This window comes from Globicephala melas, chromosome 1, assembly GCF_963455315.2.
Source record: "Globicephala melas chromosome 1, mGloMel1.2, whole genome shotgun sequence".
In the NCBI taxonomy this organism is placed as follows: Eukaryota; Metazoa; Chordata; class Mammalia; order Artiodactyla; family Delphinidae; genus Globicephala; species Globicephala melas.
Genome location: NC_083314.1, coordinates 169,939,809 through 169,949,267, shown reverse-complemented (window position 1 = coordinate 169,949,267; position 9,459 = coordinate 169,939,809).

Here is a 9,459-nt window from a genome sequence, read left to right as displayed (position 1 = left end):
ACCTCTTTTATCCCTTTCCCCTACAAAACTAAAGCTTTTGTGTATATATATATATAAAGAAGCAAACATATATCAATCACAAAATGTAGAAAAGAAAATATTCTATGAGTCTAAGAGCAGGGCAATAGAAGCATACAATAGCAAATTAAATTTTACAAATTTAAACCTTATATTCTAGAATAAACCTTCTGTTTTTAGCTTGTAATTCAAAACTCGCCACAATAAATCTAACCTAAGAAACTGCTTTGTCTCTAGCTCTAAAAAGCAAAATATATTTCCAGAGAAAGATAAAAGTGAAAGTTTTTAGTTCTAATACTTGCTTTATTACAAATTAGCTGTACAACCCTGGCGATGTCATTCAATCCCTCTGGGCCTGTTCTCCCACTGGAAATAGGGATACTAGTGCCTAACACGGGAGTTACTGTGAATACTATAGATACTATAAAGCGCCTAGCTGCATGTGACTGGCACACATTAGGAATTCAATGAATGGGAGCTATTGCTTGACTACTGTGAGAAGGGGTGGATATCAAGTCAAAAATATCAAGAAGCCTTTCTTTTTGTACTTTAATTTCCCCAGGAAGAAACAGCTAGAGCATCGAACATAGGAAGCAGGTCTAACAGGCTTCGTCTAAGGGAGTCTATCACCATGATTAAAGTACAGATTTAAACAGTCTCACTCACAGTATGGATGACTACCGCAATATGGACGTGTACTGCAATAATATAACAGAACCTTTGCTTTCAGAAAATACAACAGCATGTGAAATTCTATGTACCCACCTATGTAATTTTTAGGCCAGGAATGGCCAACTAGGCCTTTTTTCTGTTTGGTCTGTGTACTTTTTTTTTTTTTTTTTGCGGTACATGGGCCTCTCACTGTTGTGGCCTCTCCCGTTGCGGAGAGCAGGCTCCGGATGCGCAGGCTCTGCGGCCATGGCTCACGGGCCCAGCCGCTCTGCGGCATGTGGGATCTTCCTGGACCGGGGCACGAACCCGTGTCCCCTGCATCGGCAGGCGGACTCTCAACCACTGCGCCACCAGAGAAGCCCTGGTCTGTGTACTTTTAAGAAGTGGAATTCTGAAAACTGTAAAGTAAAAGATTGCTCTTTAACTGTCAAGAGAATTTTAAGTTCTCTGTGAGTCACTAGGTTCATCCTCAAAACCTGATGCAAACTCTCATATCCATATTGACTAAATCTAACCCTTCTGCATTTTCTACTTAGATTTTGTTACCCACTGCATCTAGATAAGTTTCAGTACAATTTTGTTGTCAAATTGCCACTTGATTCCAAGAGCTCCCGGAAGTGGGCCACTAGTTGGAGTCTAGAAATCATTTTGTATATAGCAATTTTCATAGTACAACCATATATTCTTGTTATTTCATGAATGATATCACATTCCAACCCATGTCTCTTTAGAAAACGGAATAATCGCCAAAGTAATTGCTAGGAAGTAATGAGTTAAAGCAAGGTGGACAAAGGCAGTCTAACTTCCCTAAGGTTAACAGTAAAGGTTTAACTAGAATATCAGAATGGGAAAGGAATAAAAGGTTGGAAAGGAAAGATACCTGGGAAGTACATAAAAGGTCTCAAATTTCAAGAATTCAGATCTGACACCATGATGTGATGGGAATATTGGTATTTGTGTGACAATCATTATGGCAACTGTATAGAACAAACAGAATAGTGAGAGACATCAGGTAGGAAAATAAGGAGAAGAGTTGTAATAATTTAGAAATTGACTTGTAAGACACACAGCAATGCCTCCTAACCTGTAAGTCTTAGATTTGGGGGTACATCAAGCCAACTTAATGTGAATTTTCTCCCTTAATAGAACATTAGCTCCATAATGGGAGAAGACTGCCTTATACCCACAGTGTATTTTCAGACCCTAGTACATTATTTAGCATAAAAGTGGCTCTCTAAAAGTATAGTCTAAATCTGAATGTAAATGTTGTTGTAATTAATAAAATAATTCACTTAAAAAGTATTGCTGAATTCCTAGAATCTTTTAATACAAAATTTCCAATCAACAGAAGTAGTGAAGTACAACTGTTAGTTCTTTTTTCAGCCGCATCGTGTGGAGTGCAGCATGTGAGATCTTAGTTTCCCAACCAGGGATCCAACCCGCGCCCCCTGCACTGGAAGTGTGGAGTCTTAACCACTGGACAGCCAGGGAAGTCCCACAACTGTCAGTTCTTATGGTTGGTCTGATATTTTTTCCTACACTGGTTCCAAGTCATTTTCCTGCAAGGTTAAGAACTCCCACCCTAGGATAGTAGATTAACTAGAGAAAGTAAGGAAAAGACGTAGAAGAATCAGTATGACTTAGCAGAAAATCCAACAGGAGAATTATTAAGATTGCAACCCACAGGATCAAAATGTGCTCCCACAACACGTAATTCTTTCATGCCTATGTCTGTGAGGTTTTGTTCCCTTTGCCACATGCTGCTCCTTGTATCCCCAGTGCCAGGAACACATGTACTCACTAAACGTTTGTTAAATGACTGGTAACTATTTTTCCGCATTATCAAGTCTCATGTGATCTGGAGGTACATATGAGATTAGAGACTGAAAAATTCAGTAGCCTTAATAGTGGCTGAAGTCCCTAAAGAGGGACAAAAGACACAGGAAGAGGGCATTACAAGGGACAAGAAAATACACATATTGTGGACCACAGCCAGCAAAAGCCAGAAAAGCTTTGAAGGTTTACTCAATTGTGTCAAAAATAACAAGACGATCGAGGATAATGACTGGGAAAAAGGGCAACTGAAATGGCCTGAAGATCACTGCTGTCATTAGCAATGCTGGCTTTAACTGAGCAGCAATTAAAATGATCTGTAATTATGAATCTCCTAGACAGGACACAGCTGGATGGAACCTCAGAGCAACCCAGGGCACCTTGGTTTGTCAGATACCTATTTGGAATTCTGAACCTGGTCTTGGTGCTAAGTATAACTAGAGCCAGCCTGACTTTGATTAATACCTTCCAGGTCACAAGTCCCAACTCTGATATTGCAAAACTGTTTATTCACCAGGCACATATACATATATGTATATACATATACATATCAGTTACTGAGAACTGATTTTCCTTAAGTTCACAGGCAATCAGGATGCCATTCAACTTTGCTTATGCATACTACATATAGGCTTCTTTCTCCAGGAATCAAAGTGAGTGGAAAACAATAAGGCAGTAAGTTCTGGTTCTGCTCTATCTTTAGTCTATGACCCTAGCCTAGGCAAACCATGAGTTAAACAATAATGCCCTACTTCTAAAACACACACAAACAAACAGAAAGATAACGATTGCAGGTAATCAGAAAGATGTTAAAAAAAAAAAAAGCTAATCAACACTACACAAAGCCAGGTTATATATGCACCCATACTTCATGACCTTCCAGCAGCCACTTCAAAGACAAGAAAGAAAGCCAGGGAACATACAAAACAGGGCAGCTAAGAAGTGTTTACAAAAATAAAGTAGCTTTTACCTTCAAAGAGTAAGAACTCCGATCTGGAAAGAAAATTAAGATGATAAAATTGAATTCCATGTAAAATCATAGTGGTTGCAGATAAGATACCACAGTCTGGCTCCATTTTATTCCAAGTAATTTAAAACAAATCCTGAAACACTAACTAGGAAATGTTTTAAAATTGGTAAAAAGAAATCTCAAATCACAAGATGATTAGTAAACTTGTGACAAAAGCCACAAATACAAAAAAATTTTTAAAAAGAGAGTAGTTAACCATAAATAGGTTTAAGAAGGTTCAATTAATGAAGGCTACACTGATAGCAATATTTATTTACAAAACGGAAGCTTCTCAGCTATTCAGAGGCTACCATTAGTCTTACCATCACAACACAAAATAATTTTTATGCTGTCATTTCTATGAAACTAGTCTTTGGCCCCACCTATAGTTCTGAGCTGGGGAAACTAATAGTCTAACCAACTAGTTAGTAATACCCCAGTTATTCAATATTTCAAAGAAGCCTAATGACATTTACCAGATAAGACTGCACACAGCAAGTAAAACCCAGAAGGCAGTACAGAGTGGTGGTTAAAATGTGAGCTCTGGTATCAGACCAACCGGGGTCAATTCAGGATTGGCCACTTCTAGTCAGGAGGACCTTGGACCAAAATGTCTCTGTCTCAGTTTTCACATTTACACTTACTTAAGACAATGACAGCCCATTGGAAGCATTCAGTATTAGTTCTTCTGCCAAGTTTGTTTTTGACTGAAATTATAACCACTTCAACGTGTTAACCTCAGTTCTCTCTTAGTGATTAAAAGTTCCGGCTAACAATTATAGGTCTTAGAACTTCTTAAAAGAGAAAATGTTCATAGGTGAAAAACAGAAATAACTGTGTGTATTATTAGACACTAACCAGTTTTGTTACGACATCATGGAGTTTGAAACAGCTTGACCTCATGAGGGGCCTTATGAATTACAGGGAATGGAGAAAAAAAATATTTTTAGTAAATCTACTCCATTTGAACAAAGCAACATCTGTATGTCTGTTTATCTTCAGGGAGGTAAGAAATATTTCAAAGAACTGCCCATTATTTCAACCCTGACCAGGGATTTCTCACTTAAAGGCTCAGTTTTCAGTAAGGGAAAAATAGATACAAATATAAGGAAACCTACCTTCACATTTGTTCTTTCAAATTCATATGGTCACTCCATCTTTACATTTTAAAATTTGAACTGTGCAGTTAAAATTCCTAAAATCAAGTTACTTTGATCATATCCAGTGGATACTAAACAATTTTAGTTAAAAAATTCATGATATATACATTTTACAAGCTCTTCTCTCTAGGAGTAATCCAAATCATACACATTATTCATGTATTCCAATTATAAGCTGAATATTTTATTATGAGCACAGAACCCCTTTCAAATTTCCAATGGTGTTTTTTCTGGAAGATTTGGTTTGATGATCCCTACTATTTATAAATCTATTACTGCCTCCTGGAATCTTTTCTAAATTCTTTGAGGATAATGATGACTTACTATTTGTATTTCTAACTCCTGAAATGTAAAACACTCAATGATTGTAAAATGAAGGACAACATATCAATTATCAACGTTAGGTACAGACTAGACTTATTAACCTTTTCAATAAATAACTGACTTTTAGTTGATTATCTAGATTTGGTTGATAATGTACAAGATGAATCTATTTGATTATATCCCTTCCTACACATTAACAGGTTGATCAAGATGTTACTGTACTTTCTGAAAAGAAAAAGAAAAGTTAATTACTGTTATAATACTTCTCAAGGACAAAATCCAGTATGGGGAACTTTTGGTAGTTCTTACTGTCATACTGAAAGCCCACACTATGGAGAAAGCAGCTGTATATTTTGCAATCTTGTTAAGGTGAAAAACATGTTACATTAATAAAAATAAGAGTAAAGTTAATAATTTTCAACACCACATGTCATGATGAAGCCTCAATTTGACTTTGCTATTTATTACAACTATTTAAACATTTTTCCCAAATATTTATTGGTAAGCAAGATCACATAAATTATATGCTGAGAATTCATGTCAGTGTTCAGCTGCTGGAATACAGTTAGTCAAACTTCTTTCTTCAAGACTACTATACTATACATCTATAGACTTAAATATTCTGCCCCAGACAGAATCTTTGGGTAAATTTTAAGAAGCAGTCATCATTGCTTTGACCTACTTTGCAGATTTAAATATAAAGCAACACTAAAGCTGATATAAAAATATTACTTTTAAAACAGCAATGATAGTGACTTTTCAGAAAATATTGGCCAGATCCTTTATTAATGTAATATTTCAAATCATTAATAATCTCCTTCTGGGAAACATTTAGTCTACACCAAACAAAACTAATCATGTAAAAGTTCCGTTAAGGAGAGAGCTAGTTTTCTTAGAGCCAGATCAACTGATCAGTTATAAACTCAAAGAAATGACTTAAGTTCAGGTATCATAAATAAAAAGTCTTCAGCTAATCCCTTATAGCATCACGTTACCATCATGGTGACTTAAATTCAGGACTGCTGAGTACTGGGAATCCCTGAATCTATTCTGAAATACTCAATTATTTTAAGCAATGGACCAAATTACATAGAATTCTAGAAGCAAGACATTACAGTCCTTAAGAATTAATAGGCTTTTAACAAAAATATTGATATCTGGTTACCTATATACCATTTTTATATAGCTCAGATTTTCATGAAATAGAACAGTAGAGAAAACCCTGAATAATCTAAAGCCATAATTTTTTTTATTCAAAAAATTTTTTTTACAGACCAACTAACTTTCTGCATCAGGGAAGGAAAATAGGTTCTCTACATGACCAATTTTACGGCTGACTATACTGGCTCCTTTTATGTGTTAATTCTGTATCTTGTGCACGCGCGCACACACACACTGAGGTTTCGTTTAAGTGAAGGCCTTTAACAAACTTTTCTACCATGTCCTTGAAAAATGTAGAAGAACTGAAACCAAATGTTAGATAGATGGGGATGGCTTAATACAACAACATTTTAAAAAATACTCAGGACTTCCCTCCTGGAGCAGTGGTTAAGAATCCGCCTGCCAATGCAGGGGACATGGGTTCAAGCCCTGGTCCGGGAAGATCCCACATGCCGCCGGAGCAACTACGCCCGTGTGCCACAACTACTGAGCCTGCACTCCAGAGCCCACGAGCCACAACTACTGAGCCCCTGAGCCACAACTACTGAAGCCTGCGCCTAGAGCCCGTGCTCTGCAACAAGAGAGCCACCACAATGAGAAGCCCACGCACCACAACAAAGAGTAGCCCCCGCTCGCCGCAACTAGAGAAAAAAAGCCCACATGCACAGCAATGAAGACCCAACACAGCCAAAAAATTTTTTTAAATTAAAAGAATTCAATTAAAAAAACCCCAATACTTTAAACGCTAGTATAGACCAAACTCAGGGATGAAGATTAATTTGGATTTTGTGAATAAGTGAAATTTTAAAATTTTAAGTAAAAAAATATTTTTTTTAAAGTCAATCAGAAAGTGGCATTCCCTTTCCAAATCAACTGTAAGTTTGCTTAGTTAAAAATGGCTTTTCTGGAGACCAAAATCCAATATATTTTGGCCTAAACTTTTATAAATGAATAACGGAAGAAAAACAAAACAAATGGCAACTGAACTATCATCACCACACACACACACACACACATTCCCTTTAGCAATCCATTTTAATCTAGGACTTTACAGTTGACCCTTGAACGACACAGGTTTGAACTGTATTGGTCCACTTACATGTGAATTTTTTTCAATAGTAAATACTATATAGTACTATATGATCTGTGGTTGGTTGAATCCGAGAACGTGGAATGGCATACACAGAGGAACCGTGCATAATGAGGGCCAACTGTAAGCTACATGTGAATTTCCCACTACAAGGAGGGCTGGTCCCTGTAAACCCTGTATTGTTCAAGGATCAAAGCTACTCTAAATTCAAATTAGTTTTACTTTATTTTAGGCATAAGTTAAAGTAAACATAAAATTAAACATTTAAGTCTAACCTGACTTATTAGGCCTATTCCTAAACTAGTAGTTATGAGTGTATACTCAGGCAGAACAGGGTTTGAATCCTGGCTTCGCCACTTTATAGAACCACTAGCTATGCAAAAAATATTACTTAAATCTCAATCTCTGAGTTCCTCATATTTAAAGTAGGGACAATACCACCTACCTTAAAGGGTTGTTGATTACATGATACACAAAATATAAAGTGATTCCTTTAGCACAGTGCCTGGTAACACAATACTCACACAATAGTTAGTATTATTAACCTACCATTAAAAAAATGCTTGGCATAAGGAAACAGCAGAATATTTCTTTTCCATACTTCATCTATAATATTTTTTTATTTTTCACAATAAAGTTTTAGAGTTGAAAGTAAGATATTTTATCAGTTCCCAGGGACTACATCCTAGTCCTTCTTTATATAAAAATGGATACCGTTTTTGGTATGGATACCTGCCATTTCTATTCTTTACATTTCCCATCTGTTGACCTTAATCCATATAAATTATTTTTAAAGTCATCTTTAATGATTTTCTTCCTTAATCTGCTTTAATTTTTCACCACCAAAGGCTTACTTTGACCTGATTAATGAATGTTAACTTTTTTTTTTTAAGTCAGAGATTTCAAGAAAAATAATACCACATGGCTATTTTTTGTTACCTATTAGCCTTCCCTTTCTGAGCTGTCAGAAGTTATTTTTATTTTATCTTCCATGACTTTTTGTATCTGTTTTCTGATGTAATTCCTAAATAAACATGCCATGACACTTCCTCAGCCACCTAGTCTTTTTTGCTTTTTCCTTCTTATTTTCCATCAGTTCCCTAAAACTATTAATGCCTGATTTTCAAAACTCATTTCATTTTCTTGCAGATTATGCTCTTAACCTTTCCTTGGGATCTAAACACAATAAACATTTGTGGTGGCCATTACTAAAGTTTTTAATCTCCAACTAGATCCACCTAGACCAACCATCCTACAAACCACTGTAAACATCTGTTGTTGGTATCTTTTCTACTAAGGTCTACTCTCTAAAAACCCCCCAAATGTGATATAATCTATGACCATGCTATTTATTCAAAGTGTAATTAGGGACACTGACATCACCTACGAGTACGTTAGAAGTGAAGATTCTTGCTCCATCTCAAATTATTGAATCAGAATCTGCATTTTTAAAAAATCCCCAGGGATTCCCATCCACATTAAAGTTTGAGAAACACTGTTGAATGGTGAACCGTGACCTAAACAGTTTAACTAAAAAGTTAAAATAATCACCAGAAGTTCTTGCAAAATTATTTTGATAAATGCAACAAACGGTCTCATTTATCTTTTTCCCACCTTTGAAAAGTCAAATAAAAATGACATTACAACTAACAAGCATACTTACATTACTCTTCAGGATTTAAAAAGACATTTCAATAACAATATTTATTGTTGGTTATATTTAAATAGATCAAATTGTTTTCCACACCAACTCTACACAGATGATACTTAAATATTATTAATCTGATAAGGTTATACTTCTTAACAGGAAGCATGGAAAGAAAGTTTCAATATGATAAGCCAATGCTAAACATGTACCATCTAACCAAAATATTTAGTTATACCTAACTTGCCAGAAGTATGCCCAAGTCGTTCTGACCAAAGCAATTGAGGTACTTGAACAATAACGAAATATATAAACACATACCATTATAATCAATGGGTTCAAATAAAAACAAGATTTGTCTTGATGATATTTTTCACTTTTTTTCCCACAAAATTTCAAAATAGTGATTTAGCTGATAAACAGTAATGGCCTTTTAGAATATATTAACCTCTGCTTAATCTACTTAAAAACCTAGGCAACTGAAATTTGCAGATTTAAAGGATTCCTGGCGGAAGCTTGAAATTAACACCCCGAGAACCACCTGTAT